At 39.8% G+C, this 26,140-nt stretch overlaps 1 pseudogene; it reads right to left on the reverse strand.

Moving 5' to 3' along the window:
• Nucleotides 1-1,430: 1,430 nt before the first annotated feature.
• On the reverse strand, nt 1,431-25,881 carry LOC132770432 (cytochrome P450 2J4-like; annotated as a pseudogene).
• Between the last annotated feature and the right edge of the window lie 259 nt (nt 25,882-26,140).

Here is a 26,140-nt window from a genome sequence, read left to right on the forward strand (position 1 = left end):
ACCTACAACAACCCAACTCTATATGTTGTCATTTGTTGCAATTTAGGAACAAGACAATTAAAACTAAAAACAAAATTAAACAGAGTTTTAAGGGTGCTTCCAGACAGTGTCAAAATGTGGGACAAATAAGTGGGGCAAAAAAATTGCAGGAGCTGACAGCAAATCCAAACACAGATCTGTCAGTCCCTGTTAATGCTCCTCCACCATCTTGACACCTTCACTTGTTGTGGATTTTAGAAACCTGTACGATGGATGGAGATATCTAGTGGAAGTTTACTTTTTAAAAGTTTTCAAAAAGGAAGAGTTTATATAACAAGAAGGCAATGGGTTGGTGTGAGTTTTGCGGGCTGTATGGCTATGTTCCAGAAGCATTCTCTCCTGACGTTTCACCTGCATCCATGACAGATGTCCTCAGGGGTTGTGAGGTCTGTTGGAAACTAGGAAAATGGGGTATATATCTGCGGAATGTCCAGGGAGGGCAAAAGGACTCTTGTCTGTTGGAGGTAGCTGTGAATATTTCAATTGGCCACCTTGATTAGCATTTAATGGCCCAACAGTTTTAAGGGCTGACTTATTCAAGGCAATGGCTTATTCATTAGCACCATCTACTGTTCTCATAGATTATATTTTTGAGTATTATTTTGATTCCATGAACTGAGAAAATACAGTTATATTAGTTTATGCCAGATTGAAAGTAGTATTCCTGGATTATGAATCGTGATTTCACAATAAATCAATTTGTACCCACTCCCTTGGAGTCTGTGACTTTATGAAACCATGCAAACTGGGTGGAGTGTTTGTTCTATAGAAGATAATCTATGGTTTCACCCACATTGCTGTTGCAGCATCTTCCTAACCCCATCTACATTGCCATATAATGCAGATAGGGGCCTTGAATTCTTCATCCTTCTGTCCCTTTTATCTTCGGGTTATTTCAATGGTTTTTTGTTCCAGGTTGTCTGTATTCTCCCATCTGTATGTTTGATTCCACCCAACATCTGGGTTCTTATGAAAACATCAGCAGACATTGATATATACTGTGGTCTGGACACAGCTCCTACTACAGCTGAGAAACATGGGATGTTTCAGGGTGTTCTGCTCTTCTCTAAATGTATGAGTGCTGTGCCTTTCAGATCTAGGGGAATTTCCATGGCAAAGTGAGAATATGAAAACAGATCTCCCATGACAGAGAAATAGACCAACCCACAACACACAATACTACTTTAGCTCCACTACATCCATACATAGCAAAAATTCTTTAGACTGAAAACTGTGTGGAAAGAAGCACAACAAAATGAGACAAAATATCTTTATGACTGAGTTATATCACAGGTGTGCTTCAGATTCTAAGCACAGGAAAGAAATTTAGAAAATGAAATGGAATGTGGATTTGTTTTAAATTTACAGCAATAAAGTATATGCTGTTGTAATTATTTTTGTATGTCCTATGATGAACTACAGCGAGGAAGAGCACACACTTTATAAGGATGGGGTGGTGTTATGAATCCTACTTCAGGATCTTCATTGAGTTCTTTGACTCCTGGAGGCAACTGGAAATGGAAGGCCCTCAGCAGGTTGACCAAGAAGATGAAGAACTCCATCCTTGCCAGATGCTCCCCCAAACACACCCGAGCCCCTGCAGGGGAAACAAAGGCAAAAAGTGAGTATCTATCCCATTAAGCAAACAGGGATGGATTGAAAACTGGACTATGGATTGGTAAACCATGGTCTACTCCACCCTCTTAAAATAACCCATCAGATTCAAATTACAAAAGAAGCATTGGAAATAACTTTTTGTTTGAAAATGTGAACTAAATTGGAATGGACCACATTGAAAGTTGGTGAACTCCTCATCACTGGGCAATTGCAAACAAAGGTTGCAAGGGCGTCTTTCAGGAGTGTATGCCTTGCAATCATTTCTACCTCTTTCTTTTGTTTTCTTCCTGGATTGAATAAGAAATAAGTGCTTTAAATGGAAATAAATAAACAGTTTTCATTAAGAAGAGAACAGCAGAAACATTTTGGTATTACTACCTACCAGAAAGAAAATAGTGAGGAACAAAAGTGGGAAGGGTAACTTTTCATAATTATCAAAGAAAAAGAAAGCAAACTGAAATGGTAGAATAACCTCTTCAGCCATACCAACATCAATCACCCATGTCTTTCCATTTTTTTTCCTATTGCCTCTCATGGATTTCATTAGGAGTTATTGGCAGAAAATCCCTGGTCTCCCACAACTGCACATTGTGTATCAGTTTATAGTTCTTAATTGCACCATAATTACAACAAATATGTTGTTGCCTTGATGGATATGTGGCTCCAGAGCAGCAACTGCACTGACTCATGAAGGTCGGAGGCTGAAGCAGATCTTATCATGGAAACTCCTCAGAAGAAAACACCAATAAATCACAAGCTGCTATGAACTACTTTTACCTGCACCAAATGCCAGATACTCTTCTCTAGCAACAAAATATCCATCCTGGTCCAAAAAATGTTTTGGATTGAACTCTTTAGGAGACTCCCAGTGCTTAGAATCAAGAAGAGCAGAGCGTACATCTGGAATAATGGTTGTCCCCTGAAAGACAGAAACAAATATCAGACAAACAAGCACATATGTGTCTCTCTTAGAAATTAAGATTTCATGAGAATGGGCTGTCTGATCACTTATCTTAACCCAACTAAGGTTTGTTTTTGTTTTGTTTCTTGCAATCGCTAATATCCTTCATCATGCATGGATAGCAAATACCCATCTAATTATAAGATTGTTGTTCAACACCACACTTCAAATAAAGACTGAGATTGTGCACCCACATGCCTACTCTCCCAATATGCCTGCTTGACGCCTTAATGTGCAATAAATAGCACAAAATTATGGATGACTCTAAACCTGGTCACCCCTTTGAAGCTTCCAGCTTATTGTCTTAAAGAGATAACTCTTTGTGAACAATAAAACTTATTTTGAGTTATCTACAATGTTTTGGGTCTTTGAGAGTTCCAGTTTCCTAAAGGAGGGCAAGAAGCAATCCCCTGGGGGAAAGATGTCATGTCCATGGCTCTTTCACTAAGAGTTATAGCCCCCAGGCGCGACGGCACACCACTGTGTGCGTGCAGAGCACGTGGTTAACACCCACATGTGCAGAAATGCTTTATGAGGCCTATTTTGGAAAATCCCACTATTTTGCTTAACCCTATTTAAGGCTTCAAAGGGCATTGTTATTCACTCTTGGATACCACATTTTTAGTTGCCTTCAATCCACATTGAGTGATCAATTTAGATGAGCCCCAAATCCAGTGTCCAAACCACTACTCCATGCTGGCTATGTCTTATGTGGGTAAATCTCTCAAAATCTTCAATAAGGCATCCTTGTCATTGGGAAATAGACATGCATATCTACATCCTACCTTAGGGATGAGAAAACCTCTTATCTTCACATCTGTGGCAGTTTGTCTTGGGACTCCAAATAGGGAGGGATATTTTGAACGCAGGATCTCATGAAGCACAGCATTTGTATATGGGAGCTTCTTTAGATCTTGATAGCAGAAAAAAGAGGAACTCAAAACATCTTCTATTTCCTTGTAGACTTTATCTGTAGGAAAATATGGAAATAAAAGGAGGCCAGTGAGGATGGGGGCATCCTGGTCAGTCTCTCTTGGTAGGAAGTTCCATGTTCTGGGAGTAGCTACATAAAAGGCCCTCATGTTCCTATCAAATGTGCTTGAGCGTGTGGGTGGGACAGAGAGAAGGCCCTCCTGAGTTTATCATAAATATCTACCAATTTATAGAAAGAATAGAAATCGGACTGATTTTCTTTCTTCTTTGATTTAGCACATTGTTAAAAAGATGGGGCCGCAATGGTGCAGTGGGTTGAACTTGCTGACCGAAAGGTCGATGGTTCAAATCAGCAGAGCGGAATGAGCTCCCTTTGTTAGCCCCAGCTTCTGCCAGCCAAGCAGTTCGAAAACATGCAAATGTGAATAGATCAATATGTACTGCTTCAGCGGGAAAGTAACACTGCTCCATGCAGTCATGCTGGCCGCATAATTTAGGAGGCATCTACAGAAAATGCCGACTTCAGCATAAAAATGGAGATGAGCACCTGCCCCCAGAGTCAGACTTCAGTAGACTTAATGTAAAGGGGAAACCTTTACCTTTACTTAAAAAGTTACTGCTGACACAGCAGGATTTTGTTCTTGCTGCACAGAGATCTCTCTTACCTTGAATATCTGGATGATTTGCCAGAAGGAGGATTGCCCATTTCAGAGAAATTGTAGTTGCTTCTGTTCCAGCAAAAAACAAGTCACGGATATCCTGAACCAGGTTCTCTTCATCATATGTTGAAGTAGGGTCATTCCTCCTCTGATGGTGACAATATGAAAGATGAAGTATGAGTTATTATTAACTACAAAGCTTCTCTTCAAGGCTGCCTTTGTTATGTGTGTGCATGTGCCTTCAAGTTGCCTATTGATTTATGGCAACCTCATGAATTTCACAGGATTTTAAAAGGCAAGGAGTACTGAAAGGTGGTTTGGCTAATTTCTTCCTCTGAAATAAGGAACAAGAGTGAAAAAAGAGAGATGATGACTGGAGGCAGTCCGTGATACTACAGCTTGGGGCTCTGATTTGTGTAGTGTTAAGAAAGAGAAAGAATGATAGTGTTAAGTTATAGTGATACACAGTGATACGTTTTGTCTATACAATACTAACTTACTAAGAGATTAAATTGTTTTTTTTAGATTTCTTAGACAATAATTAAAATTAGAGGAGGAAGGAGAGAAAGAGAGAAGACTCAGAGGAGACATGATAACCATGTATAAATATGTTAGAGGAAGCCACAGGGAGGAGGGAGCAAGCTTGTTTTCTGCTACCCTGGAGACTAGGGTGCAATGGAACAATGGCTTCAAAATACAAGAGAGGAGATTCCATCTGAACATGAGGAAGAACTTCCTGACTGTGAGAGCCGTTCAGCAGTGGAACTCTCTGCCCCGGAGTGTGGTGGAGGCTCCTTCTTTGGAAGCTTTTAAACAGAGGCTGGATGGCCATCTGTCAGGGGTGATTTGAATGCAATATTGCTGCTTCTTGGCAGGGGGTTGGACTGGATGGCCCATGAGGCCTCTTCCAACTCTATGATTCTATGATTCTGTTGAGGTCACCTTCCCTTCTCTCCTATGAGTTCATGTAGCTCACTGTTTGCCTCTCCCTCCCCTCTCTTTCCCCTGCATGCACACATGCCTCTCTTCCCTTCACCCAAACCTCCTTCCTTTAGATGCTTGGGGTCACAAAAGAATGTCTCAGGTAAAACAGGGTTGCATATTGAAAAAAGAAAGGTTAAGAAGCCCTGATCCGTATCACAGAATTGCTATAAGGACAACATAATATTTTTAAAAATCATAAGATAATTAAGTATCCTTTACATTTAATGTGGGTAATATATGGGAAAGGTGTTTAAAAAATATAGTATAGATGACAACTGGAGGGCAAAAGAATCCTCTGGAAGCATGGCCGGTTGCCTCCCTGGGCCCCCTCTCCCAGTGATATTCACAGCTGTGCCATTTCCCACCACAAAAGTGGAGGACGGACTGTGTTCAGAAAGAGCAGGGAATCATAGTATCATTGAGTTGAAAGAAACCATATGGGACATCTAATCCAACCCCCTGCCATATGCAGGAAAAAGCACAAAGAGGAGAGAATGTAATTTCAGTTGGCTCTCCATATCCATAGAATCTTTTTTTTTGCTATTAATTTATATTGATAGAAAAGAGAAAAAAACATAATACAACTGTAATAAAGTTGGCAAACACATTATAAAGTTATACATTTTTGTTTTAAAAAACAAACCCTACCAATCTATTTTAAACTTACCAAAAATTACACCCAACAAAACAAAAATAGAAAAAATAAATATATGGACATAAATACTTAGCATATATACTAAAACTAGATGAACTAACAAAAATACAGATTAATCTGTAGATCTCTCACTCTTTTTGCTGTTTTTTTATTTGAACTAGTCCACTCCTTTTAAGAAACATTGTATAGTCACGCTTCTACCTTTAATAACATACTACTACAAACTCATACATCCCAAAATAGTGGTTCTCCCCAAATGTTGGAAAATATTATTCAGTAAATTCCCAAGCTCTCCTAAATTACAAATAATAATAATAAACAACAACAACAACAACACTTTATTTATATTCCGCCCTTCTCACTCCAAAGGTGACTTAGGGTGGATCACAATACACATACACGGCAAACATTCATGGCGGATCAAAATACACATACATGCAACAGAAGGACGTGTGTTGTTTTGACTCAATCCAGCTGTTTTGGTGCTGTGGGCTCGAGTCCAGCCACAGGGGGTGCTGTTGCTTCATCCTCTATTCCTTCTCTATCAGACTAATCAATTTCTCAATCTCGGTAAGTTGGCAAATGTTTGTTAGGCATTATCAAAGACTTTTCTGTGTGACAGATGGATTGTCATCCGGAAGCGGTTCATCCCGAAGGTCCTCCTCTTCTTATTCTCTTCACTTTTTATGTATACCACTGTTTCCACAAGCAGGCCCCCGCAAAATAGCTCAGTCATGAATTTGCTATCTTACAAATTTAGCCACTGCTTTTCTTTGAACGTTTTTGTATGTGACCTCAAAGCAGACCTGTTAATAAATCTTGTCAACCTATTTGCTGAAGCTTCATGAAGGGTTTTCTCCAACCTTGCTGCCTGTTTCTGAATTCTGAATTTTGGTTTCACCAAGTTCTGGTTTGCCTGAATTGTCTCCCAGGCAGCTTTACCAAAGTGATACAGTGGAACCTCAACTTAAGAGCATCCCAACTTAAGAGTGTTTTGTGTTAAGAGGCATCACTTGGCCCGGGTTTTGCTTTCACTTATGAACAGCATCTTGAGTTAAAAGCTAGCCCTAGAGGAAACACTAGCACCAGAGGGAGCACTAGCAAACGCCTTAGCAAGCTATCAGAGGAAAAAACTGGATCTTCACAAAAAAAAAATCCCCTCTTCTTCCCTATCTGAAAGAAGGCCACCACTAGAACAAAATATGTCAGAACAGGTGATGAGTTCCTTCCCTATGAGCTTATCAGAGGAGAACTGTGCAGTCAACCATCTTTGCCAGGCAGGCCCGTAGCCAGGATTTCGTTTCGGGGGGGGGGGGGGGGGGCTAAAAAAATTTCAGGGGGGGTTTCGGGGGGGCTGAGTTTCGGGGGGGGGGCTGAGTCTGAGTGAAAGAGGGTCTAGCCTAGCAAACCTTTTGTATCATTACCCCAATACCCCCATGCATATGGGATATATTGAGTATGGTGATCAAATCATGATATTAATAAACATAACAGTTTAAATAATGCACCAGTAAGGCCTTTTCGCGAACCACCATGAGAATTTCGGGGGGGGGGGGCTGAAGCCCCCCAAGCCCTCCCCCAGCTACATGCCTGTTGCCAGGTCTCCATATCCACAGATTCTGCATCCATGAATTCAGCCATCCACAGCTTGAAAATAATAAAGAACATCTAAAAAGCAGATCCTGATTTTACCTATACACACATACAGAATGGAATTTGGAAATTCACAGATTTTGGTATCCATGGGGATCCTGTAATCATACCACAGCCGATACCAAGGTGCCATTGCATTTCTTGAAATTGATATAATTGGATACAAAGCAGCTACTTACTTTCTCTGTTTCAAGCAGGTAGAAATCGATGAAATCCCGTGGCTCCTGAAATGACTTTTGCTCCTTATGTTTCTCTATTTCTTTCTTTACTAATGAAAATACCGTCTCCATGGCACGAAATGCCTCGTTGTGAGGCCCTGGAAGATGCCTCATGAGCCATGGGAACATTTCATATAGCTACAACAAAGACAAAAGCAAAAGCCTACCATTACTAGAGCAGAGGCAATACAATTCAGTCCATCAGCTAAAGCATCTTCGAAACACACAAGTTGCTTCAGGGTAAGAAAATTTATTGGCTATATAGGGGCTGCATAGGTCAGTGGTGGTAAAATATGTTCGCTGCCACTCAAGCCATTACTCAAATCTTGTCCCTCTCTAATTGACAGCAGTGTCAGAGGAATCCCTCTGTCCTCTTTCCTCTCCAATCTCCCTGGTGTGCTGGATTTCACCATTCCAGGTGCGGAGGATTGTCAGGTGCCATTTTGGTGTCTTTCAAGCACTGCTAAGGACAGTTAAGGGAGGCAAGGCAAATGCCATCTCAGTTTATCTGTTTTCAAAGTGGAAGTGGTTCAGTTGATTAGCTGGTGCAAAAGCCACTGGATAATCCAGATCTTCTGGATTATCCAGAGACTTCAAGTAGTGTGGGTCAAGGCCAGGTGAGCTTGGTGCATCTGGTTCCCTTGTAAGGAAAACCACAGTTCAAGGTATGTCCTAAGACTCGGGAAGGCAGTTACGGAAGAACTATACAAGATCCTGAATTTTTATGAGATTATATAATTGAACAACAAGGTTAGGATTGTCCATACCAGTTTCTAATTTCTAGGTTTCTTTGTGAACGTTGCTTCATATCATGTCAATAATGTAGTTTTGTCATTCTTAGATTAGATAATGCAGCTTATGATTTTTCCTTGACCAAATCCTACACTCAAAACACTATTGTAATTGTTATTTCAAATGTTCCTAGTTACTTAGAAGTGTTGGAAAAATCTATCTGGTTGAATGGAAATGAAAGAAAAAATACTTACGAAATAAAAGAGACTTCCTATAAATTTTAAACAATGTGTAATGGCATCAATCAGTTTCTTGAAAGTTTCATCTTCAAGGGAAAACCGGTATCCAAAAGTCATGGCACATATCACATTGGAGACTGAATTCATGATGGGCAATGCAGGATCAAATGGCTGCCCTGCAAATCAAATTCTATTAATGTCGGGCAAACGCTTAATACCCTGAATTAAATTTTCCATTGAAGGAAGGATCAATTGGGATTTTGTTCACTTATGTTTATATTAGAAATCAACAAACATATGACAAATTCTACATCAAAGAACAATAGAGACCACATAAACTCTATTGTTCTTTGACACATGGTAGCATCATTTCCTAATATAGGAGTCCCTGGTGGTGCAATGAATTAAACCCTTGTGCCAGCAGGACTGAAGATTGAGAGGTCAGAGGTTCAAATCTGGAGAGAGTGCGGATGAGCTCGCTCTGCCAGCTCCAGCTCCCCGTGCGGGGACATGAGAGAAGCATCCCACAAGAATGGTAAAATATCAAAACATCCGAGCATCCCCTGGGCAACGTCCTTGCAGACGGCCAGTTCTCTCACACTAGAAGTGACTTGCAGTTTTTCTAGTTGCCCCTGACATGAAAAAAATCTCCTAATATGACTTACCTTTTTCACATGCAAAAACCTCTACAAGCTGTCGAGATTCCTCTTCTATTTGGCCCTCCATGCTTTTTTTCCCCACTCCCAGTTTCCGCAGCGTAACTAGGCCAAACCGCCTCTGCTGCTCCCAGGTGTGTCCATTTGAAAATGCAATACCTGAGGGTGGAAGGAATCAATATGCAATTATTACAAAATTCAGGTCAAATAAGGCTAGGCTGCCACCCTAGAATACCCAAACTACTACTACACACACACACACACCCCACACACATGCAGCCTTGAACCATCATCTCCACCAATGTATATTTTTCCCAAAACAACTGTAATGAGATAATACAGAATGTGAATTGGATATATTTGATGTCCTAGATAATTTGAGAAATAGCTTTGATCTTTTGGGATGCTGAGAAAGCTTTCGATAATAGGTAGTGGTTAGTAATGTTGGAATTTTGTTAAAAGACAACTTTTAGTAAGTACTTCGCAGAGTCAGATGATATACAATATGCAAAAACAACCCCTCATATTTTAATTAAAAATAAAATAATCAGTGTTTTTTAAATTCCTTCTTTCTCATAGCCTGGAAGGAGTTTGCTCCTCTCTTCCCAACTCCAGTAGCATCCAGGAAAAGAGAGATAATAAAGGCAGAGGATTTTCTTCCAGGATCTTTTACCACAGACCCCTGTTTCTGGGAAACTCAGAGGCCAGAGTCCCCTACAGCAGCTATGTCCCTTGCCTCCTCTCCCCCTACAAACTCAATGGAGCCTGTGGAGGAGCAGGGGGAGAAAATAAAGGCAAGCTGTTTCTTGAGATTGGAGAGCAAAGGCAGGTTGCGTTGTTGTTGGGTTTTTTTGGGGGGGGGAGGGGTTGGGGGAACCTAGAATTTCTTTTTCTAAGATTTATGTACCCAGACAGGAAGGTCTGACACATGACCTCATCAAACAGTGGTGTAAAGCGGTTCCTATATCATTTTACAATGGAACCTGCCAACTCCCATTCCATGACTACTTCTTGTGGGACTCCATTGTAAAACAATAGAGGATCCGGTGCATGCCGCTGTGGTAAAAACATGGGAAGCTTCCCGTGTTCAATTGGAGTCAACAAGGGGAAGCCAGATGCTTCCCGCAGCAGATGCTTCCCCCTGTGGGATGAGGTGGGGGAAAGCCAGACTAAAGTTTCCCCATTCAGCTTCCAAAGGGAAAGTGTTTTACAGCCACTCATCTGACTTAAAAAGTCTACATACAAATTTGTAAGTACAAAGTAAAGTGTAGATCTCATATTCAACATGAAGAAATTTTCTTATCTCAGTTTGCAACACCAACATGGCATGGCATGCAACACCAACGTAGCATGGTATGGCCTAGCTGTGACTGTGCTATGGATTTATCTTTGCTTTATTTCCTGCTTAGTGCTTTTGACTTGTATGTTTGCCATTGCCTTCTTCTGGGGTTCCAAGACTGTTTCAGAATGCAGCCTCATAATCCAGTTTAATGCAGTTAAATCTGCATTATATGAGTCTACACTGACCATATAAGGCAGTTCAAATTGCATTATATAACAGTGTAGATGATGATGATGATGATGATGATGATTATTATTATTTCAAACATCTGTACCCCTCCTTTTCAACCCTCGAAGGGGGACTCAAGGTGGCTTACAATTGGCAAGAATTCAATGCCAACAGAACACAACATCACAAAATAACACAAGTTAAACATTGATTAAAACATTACATTATAAAATATCCATGGGACCTGTGACTATCTCAAGGTAACTCAATGAGTTTCTGTGGCTGAATGGGGATGTGAACCCTGGTCTCCAGAGTCATAGTTCAATGCTCAAAAGCTATACCACTGAAAGACACAATATAGTTGCTATTTTCATAAGTGACTTTCTGAGTGTAATTTCCAACCAACAACAACTTTCCCCAAAGGATCATTTGTCCTCATATTGTTTCTCTGGAGAAAGATCTAGTACAGCATTTCACAACTTACCTTTTCCTTTTCCTACAGTTACAAGAAACGGAGTCTGTGGCCGCTCTGATAATTCTTCCGAATGATCGATCAACACTTCTTTCACAGCTTCGAATCCAGACAAAAACACAACTGGCATATGTCCCATCCACAAAGTAAAAATGTCTCCATGTTGTTCTGCCAGCTGCCGTTTGGATCAATGCAAGAAGAAAAAGAACAGTTACAATCAAATGAAGCAATGATTTCAGGCCAATATAGTGATAGTAACCATATTCAGATCCATCACTTCCGATGTTCCTGGCTGGAAGAAGTCAGATCAGCTCCTACCCTGGTGTCATTCAGAAAAGGTGCGAAGACTTTCTTGTTTGAAATAGCTTTTAACTAAGCACTTTATGATCATTTGGGGAATTTTAAACTGTTTTTAACTTTGCTGTTTATAATATGGATGATGCTATGGAACATTCTTGAAACTTTTATTATTTGTTTTTAGTTCTGGTTTTATGTTATGATGTATGTATATATATGTGTGTGTGTGTGTGTGTTAAATAATATTTATTTAATATATAGCTTTCTTATACATAAAAATGATGTATATTTTAAGATGATGTGAGCCACCTTAAGTGCACCTGGAGAAAGGCTGCACAGAAATCTGCTAAATAAATAAATAGTATCTCCCCCGCTCCCTATTTCTGTTTAGATTTTGTTGAAAACTGGCCTTCTCCCATTCTCTTTAGTCTCATGAAACCATCTCTACTTCTACTTACATCATAAACGTAGTGCCTTCAGTTGGGGTTGATCACATAGCGTCACTACTCTTTTGCAATGCATCTGTGGCAGGCTTTTTGAAAAGTGTTTCTTTTTATCAACACTAAAATTGTACTACAATTTCCTCAGCAAAAGCTCAGTTGTGCTTTTCTGCCAATCCCCATTGAGTGGTCATTAGATGTGCTTTGGGTCATTTCCTAAAATTGGCAAAGTTATTTTTAGAAACCTTATCAAGTCATTTTCTTCACAAGTGTACCTGAAGAAGTAGTATGATGCCCATGAAAAGCCATCCATATATATAAGTCAAAACATGTCTCTCTGTCTGGACCAAACATGGCACGCATATACATCACAACCAACTTTAAGTGTTGGTGTGGTTTGAGGGAAGTGGCAGAGAATGATGAAAGTTATAATTCATCCATAATCAAGAGTACAGTTGTAGGGGCTCAGCTTGTGATTGTCTCTTTGCCTCAGGCTTCTAAGGAGAATGATCACGAGTCTGCAGAGGTTCCAATGTCTGAGTTAAATGATCAGGTTTCTGCTGACTCTCAGGGGTTTGTGAATGGAGTTGATGGTCAAGAGAGTACAGTTAGCCAGAGTGAACCTGAGGATTTTGGAATAGTTAGTTCACAAGGCAAAGATGCTTCAGTGTAGGCAGAGAAAGAGGCCGAAGTTGAACAGTCAAGGCCAAATAGTGATAGTGAAAGGAATGTACCCTTCTATTCTTGATTACATCCTACTCCTCACCTACATTCCTAATTTTATCACATGTGGTGTTTATGAAATAATTTTTGTTAATGAAGTTTTTTCACCCTGGTTCCTTTCATGTCATCAGTTACACTGAACATTGAAGACTATATGTAGCTGAGGAAGAGAAGACATCTCACTGCATGCACAAAAGTACTCTGTTCCTTTTACATTTATGCACTGTTGGTACCACTGGGGAAATCTTTGGAACAAAAATGAGAACTGAGAAAAGTTACATTTTGGACTTAGTGATAACACACAATGTCTCTACTGCCTACAAGATTCTGAGAGTTATAATAATAATAATGATAATAATACTAATAATAATTATTTATTTATTTATTTATTTACTTTGCTTATATACCGCTGTATCTCAAGCCCGAAGGCGACTCACGGCGGTTCACAAACAGTAAAAACAGTAGAAACAGCAGTGGTTCCATACAACATATAACAATTGACTTAACACATTATCCATAAATTACCAATAAGCAATTACAATGCACAATTATTACAAAAAACAACCGTACCCAATCTTCTCATCATCCAAGCGTAGTCCAGGTTCGTCGTCCATTGTTCCATTCCTATGTTCCATTACCAGATTGCACTAAATTACTCAAACGCCTGCACAAACATCCAGGTCTTCACCTTTTTGCGGAATACCATTAGAGATGGTGCTAGTCTAATGTCCGTAGGAAGGGCGTTCCACAGCCGAGGAGCCACCACCGAGAAGGCCCTATCTCTCGTCCCTGCCAGCCGAGCTTGAGAAGCAGGCGGGATCGAGAGCAGGGTCTCCCCGGAAGATCTCAAAGTCCTGGTGGGTTCATAGGCAGAGATGCGGTCGGATAGGTAGCTAGGGCCGGAACCGTTTAGGGCTTTAAAGGCCAACGCCAGCACTTTGAATTCAGCCCGGTAGCAGATTGGTAGCCAGTGGAGTTGGCGCAACAGGGGGGTTGTATGCTCCCTGTGCTCCGCTCCTGTTAAAACCATGGCTGCCGAGCGTTGGACTAGTAATAATCATCATCATCATCTTTATTTATACCCCACCACCATCTCCCCCAACGGGGACTCAGGGCGGCTTACATGAGGCCAAGCCCAGACAACAAATTACAATAAAATAAGATACAAATTACAATACAATAAACAACATCACAATAAAGTACAAAACATATGAATACAATAAACAATATTTTAAAAAGCAGTAAACCAAACATAATGACAGTGAGCGGGCCGCATGCACATAAAATAATTTAAAAACTCAGGCTGAGATAAAGGAGCAGAATTATTTGTGAGTGAGATATCTCCAATAAGCAATTATTTGTGAATGAGATATCTCCAATAAGCAATAAAGGCAATTTATGACCAGCAGGAGGCCAAATTGTAATAAATAACCAAGAAGCAAAAAGCTTCAAAACAAAGAAAGGAACAAGAAAAGCATGTCCTCTATCCCCCTTATTATTCATAATGACTTTGGAAATTTTACTAAACAGTATAAGAAAAGACAAATAATTAATTGGCACTAAGATTAGAAAATAATCATATAAAATACGAGCATTTGCAGATGATTTCATAAGTATGATAGAAGAACCATTGGAAAATATACAAAAATTGATTTTAAAAATTGAAGAATTTGGTAATTTATCAGGCTTACAAATCAACAAGAAGAAAACAGTGATCTTGGCAAAGAATGTTGCAAAGAGACAAGAAGAACTTAAATAACAGGATTGAAAATCACAAATAAAATAAAATATCTAGGAATAACTATTATGGCAAAAATCCCAACTTTTGAAAAATAACTATGAAGAAAAATGGAAAGAAATAAAAAAAGAGAATTGACCCATGTGTTTTTGTTTCACTGGAAGTCTTATTGCTCGCACAAAAAGTTATTTTCATTGTACATTCATGCACTGTTTATACTACTGGGGAAATCCTTGGAACAAAAGGCAGACCTACAAAAAGTAATTTTTTGAGCTATAGCTACAACATGGCATGCCCACATTCTAAATCTATATTTTGAGAAAGCAATATTTCCATGTTAGCAAAAAGGGATAGACAAACTTGAATATTATTACAATAACAAAACAGGATTTTTAAAATCAAATAATACATAATAAATAAAACTTTATATCTCACCAACTCCTGAGGGACTCGGGGTGACTCACAAAGCACTCGATGGTGCAAACGCACAAAATACAACAATTTCATGAACAATAACACAAAAGCAATGACAACAACACAACATCATAAAAGCCCCATTGGTTAAAATCAATAAAATGCAACAGTAGCTGTAGATATAAAACAACTGCAATCAATATCAATCATTTTCCTATATATGTTTTATAACTCAGTTCTTTTGTCCACAACCACCACTGAAAAAAAAATCACAATGTTCTTCATAAATTTTATTCAAATTAATATTATTGCTTATTGATTTAGAAAAAAGTACCTTTATTGGTGTATCTAAATTATATCCAATTCCAAAGTTAAATTTCCATATGCTTCCAATGAGAGGAAGCGCAAGAGGCCCAGGTGGAAAATGTCGGCGTGACCACTGCTGTTTCAGAAAATAGAGAATCAGAAGAATCACAAGCAGAATAATCAAAAATATCTGGATCCCCTCCATTCTCTTGCCTTCTTTCTCTATGATGATTTCCAACCAACTATAGGAGAAGTTGAAAGATCTTGGTACAATGTTCTTTCCTACTAACTATACACACACACACACACGGTATTTAAAAAACAAACAAGTCATCTTCTGATGACCTTTGGGCATATGTCATAACAAGCCATTGCAGTTTGCAATATGTTTAATTGATTATGATATGCCATGAGTGGCTCATACTTATTAGAAGAAAGGCAGCCTGAACATAGGACGAATTTGTGCAACATATGTACAGATAAAAAAATCAAATTGAGTAAGCATGAATATGAGAACTCCCATGTTTAATGAGACTATGGGCCTTAACACATGACAGAGTCCAACTGGCATTCAAGCAGGACTTCATGCAATAGGAATACCATGTGCATCTTCTTGTCAGTTTCTCTCCTCTCTGCGTTTAACTCAGGGAGTAAACGGTTTCTCTGTGTATGTGCCTTCACACTGTGTGTTCAGTTGTGGCAACTTCATTGGCTCCATAGAGTTTCTTTAGGCAAGGAATACTAGAGGCAGTTCATTGGCAGTCTCCCCTTCCCAAAACTAGCCAGACTAACCATGCTTAGCTTCCAAGATCAAACAGGATCTGGTGCCTTTGGGATATTGAGGACTCTCTGCCCTGGAGTGTGGTGGAGGCTCCTTCTTTGGAAGCTTTTAAATAGGGGCTGGATGGCCATCTGTCAGGGGTGCTTTGAATGCAATATTCCTGCTTCTTGGCAGGGGGTTGGACTAGATGGCCCATGAGGTCTCTTCCAACTCTAACTCTATGATTCTATGATTCCTTCACAGTTCCTGTATGGTCCCTGAACTAGAGACTACAAAAGTCATCAGCATGATTAAACAAGAAAAGTGCCAAAACAGCAAGAAATTTCCTTTGGGAGCTTGACACACTGGGCCCCCAAACCCATAATTTTAATGGAGCTGAAATCACTCAACACATCCCTGAAATAAAGAGACACAGCCAGGCATTTCTTGGCTGAATGCAGTCATTACATAGCTTTGTCATGGGGCAGCAGAGTATGACGAGTCCAGCAGAGCGGAGAAGGAAGACAAAATGGACCTCTACTTGGAAGGAATCTTTTGCTCTGCCATCCTGCACTGGTTCTTGGCCTAGTATCATTACGCATCATAAAAATATATAAGGAAGGACAGAGCAAAACACCTATATTGGTTTAAACACAACAGTAAATGAAAATAATACGTCTAATAAATACTTTGGTTCTGATGTTACTCTAAGACCCGTCGCAAACTAGGTTCCTGCGGGAGAAAACCTTGCTAGCACGTCCCTGACGTCACGAGACTCCGCCTCTCTCTCTGCCCCTTTCTCCGCCCCTTTCTCCATGCACGAGTGGTTTTTCCTTTGCTAGGACAGCATTGCCAGCGTACTCTCTCAGTTGGCAGAATTCAACTGAGAGAAAATGCGGGCAATGCTGCCCTAGCAAAGGAAAAACCACGCTGGCAAAGAGAAAGGGGCAGAGAAAGGGGCGGGGAGAGAGGCGCAGGCTCATGACGTCAGGGACGTGCTAGCAAGGTTTTCTCCCGCAGGAACCTAGTTTGCGGCGGCTCTTAGAAACGAATGTGCAACCACAAAGTGTTTTGACAAACATAACCTACATGTGTCCAGTAACACCGTTTATTGTTCTGAGGTAATGCAATGATCACATCATGTACTTCTTATTATAACTAAACACGCAAGCTTATAATCACATGAAATGAGTTCAGATAGTTCATCTACCTCTTAGCTGGGAACAAGCGGACCAGATTAAATGCTCCCCACCCTTGTTTCACGCCGATTTGGAAACACTCCCTGTAGAAAAAAAAATATCTAAATTTTCAAACAGGTGAAAATGCTGTGGGTAGGTGTGTGTTCATGTTTGTTTGAGTATCAAGCTCTTACCTTTGTGGTTCATCATCATCATCATCATCATCATCATTTAATTACTTATTAATCACCCTCCATCCAAGATGCTCCAGGCGATTTACAAGCTAAAATTGTAAAGGATAAAAATACATACATACAGATATTGATAAAATTAACAAAGATCAAAAGCTCTAGTAAAAAGCCAAGTCTTAAGTGCTAGGGTAAAAGGCCCCAACTACGCATGGCTCTCATGTAGGGCGGCAAGGAATTCCACAAGGCAACACTGGTGTTATATAGCATTTCATGGGTGTTCTTGTGAGTAGCCTAGCTGCCACATTCTGAACAATACGGAGCTTTCGGGTCGTAGACATTGGAAGACCAACATAAAGGGCGTTGCAATAGTCCAGGCTAGATGTGACCGTGGCATGGATGACTGTTGCCAGAGCCTCATCAGATAGGTAGGGTGTCAATTGCCTTGCTTGTCGTAGGTGGAAAAAGGCCTGTTTGCTGGCAGCAGCGACCTGAGCTTCCATTGTCAGCTGCGAATCCAAAACGACACCCAAGCTCTTAACGGTAGGCGAAGGAGATAGGGCAGCACCATTGAAGGTGGGTAGCAAATGGGTTAGACCAATCGAGTGGCCATGCCAGAGAATCTCAGTCTTCACCGGGTTCACCTTCAGTCTACTAGCACATAGCCAGTTGGTAATTAATTGGCCCCAACTACAATTTACAATTAGCTTAATTAGTTGGTAATTAATTGTCCCCCAACTACAATTTACAATTAGCTCCCACACTTGATCATGGTCCCCTGCCCTACAGAACTGGCATTCTAAATGACATTGACCTTCTGGCCCTAATTTATTATTGGCTCTTGCATTTTTCCACCAGCCCCTATCTTGAAACTATATTGCACAAGCTCCTACCACCCAAGTTCAGTATTTATCACTGCTTCAAGCTATTGGTTGTTTTATGTTGCTGTTTGATGTTATTATAATGTTTTATTTTATTCCATTGTGTTTTTAATCTATGTCTGTTATGGCTTGTCCCCATGTAAGCCGCCCCAAGACCTTTCAGGGAGATGGAGGCGGGGTACAAAAATAAAGTTGTTGTTGTTGTTATTGCATAACAATGATATCAGTAGATCTTATTAATAAAAATCAGGACATGAATATTTTCAAATTATTTCTTATCAATAGGCTTGCCAATCCAAAGGCCTGGCTCAGAACATCAACTCTTTGTGGGACATCTCACAAAAAAAATCCTGTTTTCTTTGATTTGATTGCCATAAGCAGAGGCACTGGGGGCAGGACTAGGTGAGCTGGGTGGAAGACTGAGAGAACACAGCATTCTTAGAAATGCAATTTGGGAGGCAAGCCCCCCCCCCCCCCCGAAGCTAAGAATACAAAAGGCCCTGCCCTAAATTACATTTCCCAGAACACAGTGCTCAGTAGGCTTGTGCATAGATTTGGAATGTTTGGTTCCCTTCAGCCAATCTGGCTTGTTTGGCTTGGCCAGATGGCCATAACAGCAAGGGCCCAGCCATTACATTTTCCCGTCCATAACAGGACCACATGGCAGGCAATCACGGCTCCTCCTCCCCTATTTGGCTTCACAGTTGCATCCTGGCCTCAGTGTATTTTTTGGCTTGGCTTTTGGCTTGGCCTCTCTCTTGAAAGCTTTTAGATTTTGCTTTATTTTCTTAATTATTTTTATTTAGTGGGACTGACTGGGAGTTGGGAATGTGTGGGACGGGTGAATGGGGTGCGCGCGTGTACATTTGGGGGCTTGGAGAGCCTCCCCTTTAGCTTCTTTTGATCCTCCCCTCCTCTCCTTCAGAAAATACTTCTAAAAAGTAATATTTATTATTATTAATAGTAATCCCAGCCTCAGTCTCAGAAAACTACTACCACCTAGTTATCTTTCCTCTAGAGTAGAAAGTAGAAACAGCTTTAAGGAAGCATTAAACCCAAAGCAGAAATGCATGAAGGAGGAAGAGGCAACACTCCAGGCAGGGCCTGCAGTGCAAATCAAGAGAAAAGAAAGAAAGAGCTTTTTAAAGGAAGTCCAGGGTAGGATAGTTCCAGGTCATCGCTCTTCCTCCAGCAGCACCTGGAACTTGTCCCAGATGGTAGACCTAGGCCTCCCAGGCACAAGGAGTTAGGTGCAGCCTCATCACCTGCACATCCCTCATTCCACCCACTGCCACTGTGGACACACACCAACATGCAGAAGACCTTTGAGGAGACTCCATCTGAAAATCCCCCTCAGACTCCTCTTCCAAATACTGAAGAAGTTCCTCAATTGTCTGGAGGGACAAATCGAGCTCTGCATCCACCTTAGCCTTTAACTATTCATGGGTACTACCATCCCAGATTGAGGGGCTCCCAGTTGTGTCATTACCTCAACAGCAGCAGTAGCAGCACCAAGAGAGGTGCAGTTTATTTTTATTGGGGTAGCAGGATCAAAAACAATACCTCTTACTCTCTCTCCCCCTCTCACTCTGAAACCTTGGTGGCCACTGGAGCCAGGACACACACACCCCATGCCTCATTATGTATATATAATAATATTTTATGTATTTGTATGTGTGCTTGTCTGCACTAGCTAGCTCATGTGTGGTGCTTATGTGGGTTTTCAAATGCACAAGCCAGAAAAAATAGCAAGGAAAATCAGGAAACAAACACACAGAACAAGACACAGAGCTACAAACATGAAGAAAGGGCTTTTTGTTATTTTTTATACTTGGGGAAATAGGACAACTGCACAAAATACACACACTAATCTCAGAAGGATTTAAGAACTGGGAGGAATGTAAGGGCTGTTGAGGAAGAAGTATGGGAATTTGGAAAAATAAAAATTTGAGGTTGGATAATTTCAACAGAGGAAGGTTATAGATTGGATATGAAGAGATGGAAAGAAACAGAAATATCAAAAAGCTACTACACAAAATAAGGAACACAGAATTAAGGCCTGAAGCCTCTGAGGATGAAAACAAGGCTTTTCTGTTTGAGCTTGGTGCTTCTGTGGGGTGAAAGTGAAAGTGTTTGTCGAGATGATTAGAATGTTTGGGGTAGATCTACTGTCAGGGAAACAGGCAGTGATTCTCATGAGAATCGGTCAGGGATTCACTCTGAAAGGAATGTGGGGAAGAAAGGCGGGATACCAATAACCCAGCGTTTACAGCTCAGAAGGGATAGTATGAAACAGACAAATTTGTTGTTCTCAGAGACTGAAAGATAAACAAAGTAAACCCAGGTGTTAGAAAGATTGATGTCATGGGCAAGAGGAAGTAGTCTTAAGGAATTGGAGTCAATGTTTGGCAGGGAGATCAATGTTGGATTTCCATGGGTCAAGTTGCCTGTCTTGGGAGCTTTGAGTTAAGAGTTCTGTTCTTGGGTCTGTATCTTGTTTACCTGTTTAGGTTCCATGCCTTCTGTTTGGATTGCAAATTATGTTTCAAGTTTCAAGCCTCTGGGATTGTCGTCAAGTTCAAGTATCAGGACTTTGGATTATGGTCATGTTTGTAGCTTTTGGATATTAGGCCTGGGTAACAACGGAAACATTTGTTTCTAAAATCGATTCGTTTTTTGGGGTTTTTTGCGTTTCGATATTTAAAAGAATTCCGAAATTTTCCTTTTAAAAAGTTTGATATTTACGAAATTTCGTTAATATTAACGAATCAATTCGTTAAAGTGGCGGACGCGGTTGCGCAACGTGAAAATAATAGTTTTAAATAATAGTTTTAACCTCGGAGAAGGAAAGAGGGGGGAAAGAGAGAGAGAGAAGAGGGGTGAAATCTCTATTCTGGTTTGACAATGCTTCTCAATAATAATAATAATAATAACAAATCACTTTCTGCCTTCGTGCATGTAAGGCACAGTGAAAGCACTACTGAAAGATGGCCATCCATTCTTAATAATAATAATAGTAATAATAATAATAATAAATATAATAGTTTTAACCTGGAGAAGGAAAGAGGGGGGAAAGAGAGAGAGAGAGGAGGGGTGAAATCTCTATTCTGGTTTGACAATGCTTCTCAATAATAATAATAATAATAATAATAATAATAATAATAATAACAATAAACCACTTTCTGCCTTCGTGCATGTAAGGCACAGTGAAAGCACTACTGAAAGATGGCCATCCATTCTTAATAATAATAATAATAAATATAATAGTTTTAACCTGGAGAAGGAAAGAGGGGGGAAAGAGAGAGAGAGAGGAGGGGTGAAATCTCTATTCCGGTTTGACAATGCTTCTCAATAATAATAATAATAATAATAATAATAACAAACCACTTTCTGCCTTCGTGCATGTAAGGCACAGTGAAAGCACTACTGAAAGATGGCCATCCATTCTTAATAATAATAATAATAATAATAATAATAATAATAAATATAATAGTTTTAACCTGGAGAAGGAAAGAGGGGGGAAAGAGAGAGAGAGAGGAGGGGTGAAATCTCTATTCTGGTTTGACAATGCTTCTCAATAATAATAATAATAATAATAATAATAACAAACCACTTTCTGCCTTCGTGCATGTAAGGCACAGTGAAAGCACTACTGAAAGATGGCCATCCATTCTTAATAAATAAATAAATAATAATAATAATAATAATAATAATAATAATAATAATAGTTTTAACCTCGGAGAAGGAAAGAGGGGGGAAAGAGAGAGAGAGAGAGGAGGTGGGAAATCTCTATTCTGCTTTGACAATGCTTCTCAATAATAATAATAATAATAATAATAATAATAATAATAATAACAGACCCCCTTCTGCCTTCATGCATGTAAGGCACAGTGAAAGCACTACTGAAAGATGGCCATCCATTCTTAATAATAATAATAATAATAGTTTTAACCTCGGAGAAGGAAAGAGGGGGGGGGAGAGAGAGAGAGAGAGAGAGGAGGGGGAAAATCTTTATTCTGGTTTGACAATGCTTCTCAATAATAATAATAATAATAATAATAATAACAGTTTTAACCCCTGCCCAGGAAGACAGGAGGTTAGGCAGGCAACAGCCAGGTCTCTGAGTGCTGCACTGCTGTGTCTCTTTGCCCAATGCACGCAGGCCAGAGTGAGGAACGAGGTGAGGTGACGACAGGAGGAGAGGAGAATTTGATCCACTTAAGCAGAGGCCAGGGACCCGGAAGTGGGGTAAATGCCGACCGCTTGCAACCAGGGAGAGGGGAGGGAAACAACTATAAAACTTGCACCAGACATACGGAAATAATAACGAAACAATTACAAAACAATTACGAAATAGCTTTAAAAATTCATTTCGTTTTGTAGTTGCTCCTGAATGGTTTGTTATCGCTTCGTTATCAAGAAAAATAATGAATTATTAACTAATTACGAAATTAACGAACGAAACCGCCAGGCCCTATTGCCTTCATCTAGTGTGTGTCTTATTCAGTCCTTTGGGATCTTGATAAGCTGGGTACCCAAACCTGTGATTTTACCTGAGCTGAAATTACTCAACACATCCTGAAACTACCAGGCATTTCTTAGTTGACTTCAGTGATTACATAGCTGTTATGGGGCACAAGAGGATAACGAGTCCTGCAGAGGGGAGAAGGAAGACAAAATGGACTTCCACTTGGGTGGAATCATTTGCTCTGCCACCCTGCACAGGATCTTGGCCTAGTATAATTAATTACTCATAATGAAAATATACAAGGAGGGCAGAGCAAAACACCTATATTGATTTACATGTAAGAATAAAGGAAAGCAATATGTCTGATAAATACTTTGGTTCTGATGTAATGTGCAACACAGAAGTGTTTTGACAAACATAACCTACATGTGCCCAGTGTAAGTACTAACAGCTGGCACCTTTTATTGTTCTGAGGAAATGGAGTAATCACTAGGGCTGGGCGGTTTCGTTTCGTTAATTCGTAATTCGTTAATAATTCGTTAATTTTTTCAATTACAAAACGATAACGAACCATTCTGGAGCAATTATTAAAAAAACCGAATTTTCAAAAACGTTTTGTAAATGCTTCATATTTTGATATTGTATTCGTTTCGTTATTGTTTTGAGGTCGTTTTATTATTATTTCCGCATGTCTGGGCCAGTTTTATGGTTTAATTAGTGAAAAAAAATTATAATATCACACCAACAGTCAACAACAGAGGGAGAGGGAAGCTTCAGAAGGTTTTGGAGGTTTTTTAGCGTATTTCGCGGTTGCGTCCGCCATTAACGAATCGATTCGTTATTGTTTCGGAAATCGATTCGTTAATTTTTTACCATTTACGAAATTTCGTAAATATCGAACTTTTTAAAAGGAAAATTTTGTAATTATTTTAAATATCGAAACAAAAAAAACCCCAAATACAAATCGATTTTAGAAACAAATTTTTCCGTTGTTACCCAGGCCTAGTAATCACATCTAATTATAACTAAACATGCAAGCTTATCATATGAAATGGGTTCAGATAGTTCATCTACTTCTTAGCTGGGAGCAAGCAGACCAGATTAAATGCTTCCCACCCAACCAGAAAAAAAAACCCAAATACTCTTGCTTTGTTTCCTTGTTTCACCCCGATTTGGAAACACTCCCTGTAGAAAGGATTTTTTTGTGTGTAAATTTCCAAACAGGTGTAAATGTTTTGGGTGGGTGTGGGGTGTGTGTTCATTTGAATATCAAGCTCTTACCCTCTGTGGTTGGTAATTAATTGGCCCCCAGCTACAACTTACTATCAACTCCCACACTTTATCACTGTTCCCTGTCTTACAGAACTGGCATTCTAAATGACATTGATCTTCTAGCACTAATTTATTATCGGCTCTTGCATTTCCACCAGCCCTTATCTTGAAGCTATATTGCACAAGCTCCTACCCCCCAAGTCCAGTATTTATCACTGCTTCAGGCTATTGATTGTTTTATGTTGTTGTTTGATGTTATTATGATGTTTTATTTTATTCCATTGTGTTTTAATCTATATCTGTTATGGCTTGTCCCCGTGTAAGCTGCCCCAAGTCCTTTTGGGGAAATTGTGGTGGGGTACAAAACTAAAGTTGTTATTGTTGTTGTTATTGTTGTTGTTATTGCATAACAATACTATCACAAGAGACCTTCAGTTTTGATCTCAGGGATTGGTCTGAACCTAATGTGGCATCCCTCTTTACCGATATGATGAAACAAATATAGGCACATAGACAAAACTGATTATGAGCCTGCCTCATGCAATCCATTTCTATGGTTTGTTGTCCCTCAGAAAAAAAAATTGGTCAGCCCCTTCCTCCAACTATGAATAGAACAGAAACATGAACAACAAACAAATGTGTGTAAAGAGAATATACTTTTTTCTTTTTTTCTTTTTTCTTTTTGCTGGTGGAAAGTAAAATTGTATTACCTTCACTCTATTTGCTCTTACTTTGCTATTTATGAAAAACACTGAAAGATGTCAGAACTCCATATGTTTTGTCAAAGGCTTTCATGGCCGGAATCACTGGGTTGTTGTAGGTTTTTTCGGGCTATATGGCCATGGTCTAGAGGCATTCTCTCCTTACGTTTCACCTTCATCTATGGCAGGCATCCTCGGAGGTTGGGAGATCTGTTGAAAACTAGGAAAATTGGATTTATATCTGTGGAATGTTCAGGGTGGAAGAAAGAACTCTTGTCTGTTGGAACTGGGTGAGGAATGTTGAAACATTAAGGAGAGAATGCCTCTAGACCATGGCCATATAGCCTGAAAAACCTACAACAACCCAACTCTATATGTTGTCATTTGTTGCAATTTAGGAACAAGACAATTAAAACTAAAAACAAAATTAATCAGAGTTTTAAGGGTGCTTCCAGACAGTGTCAAAATGCGGGACAAATAAGTGGGGCAAAAAAAATTGCAGGAGCTGACAGCAAATCCAAATACAGATCTGTCAGTCCCTGTTAATGCTCTTCCACCATCTTGACACCTTCACTTGTTGTGGATTTTAGAAACCCGTACAATGGATGGGGATATCTAGTGGAAGTTTACTTTTTTAAAGTTTTCAAAAATGAGGAGTTTATATAACAAGAAGGCAATGGGATGGTGTGAGTTTTGCGGGCTGTATGGCTATGTTCCAGAAGCATTCTCTCCTGACGTTTCACCTGCATCTATGACAGACATGCTCAGGGGTTGCAAGGTCTGTTGAAAACTAGGAAAATGGGGTATATATCTGTGGAATGTCCAGGGAGGGAGAAATGGCTCTTGTCTGTTGGAGGTAGCTGTGAATGTTTCAGTTGGCCACCTTGATTAGCATGTAATGGCCAAGCAGTTTTAAGGGCTGTCTTATTCAAGGCAATGGCTTATTCATTAGCACCACCTAGTGTTCTCATAGCTTATATTTTTTAGTATTATGTTTATTCCAAGAACTGAGAAAATACAGCTATATTAATTTATGCCAGATTGAAAGTAGTATTCCTGGATTATGAATCGTGATTTCACAATAAATCAATTTGTACCCACTCCCTTGGAGTCTATGACTTTATGAAGCCATGCAAACTGGGTGGAGTGTTTGTTTTATAGAAGATAATCTATTGCTTCACCGACATTGCTGCTGCAGCATCTTTCTAACCCCAACTATATTGCCATATAATGCAGATGGGGGCCTTGAATTCTACATCCTTCTGTCCCTTTTATCTTCGGGTTACTTCAATCGTTTTTTGTTCCAGATTGTCTGTATTCTCCCACCTGTATGTTTGATTCCACCCAACATCTGGATTCTTATGAAACCATCAGCAGACACTGATACATACTGTGGTCTGGAAACAGCTCCTACTACAGCTGAGAAACATGGGATGTTTCAGGGTG

Source organism: Anolis sagrei, chromosome 3, assembly GCF_037176765.1.
Source record: "Anolis sagrei isolate rAnoSag1 chromosome 3, rAnoSag1.mat, whole genome shotgun sequence".
NCBI lineage: Eukaryota > Metazoa > Chordata > Lepidosauria > Squamata > Dactyloidae > Anolis > Anolis sagrei.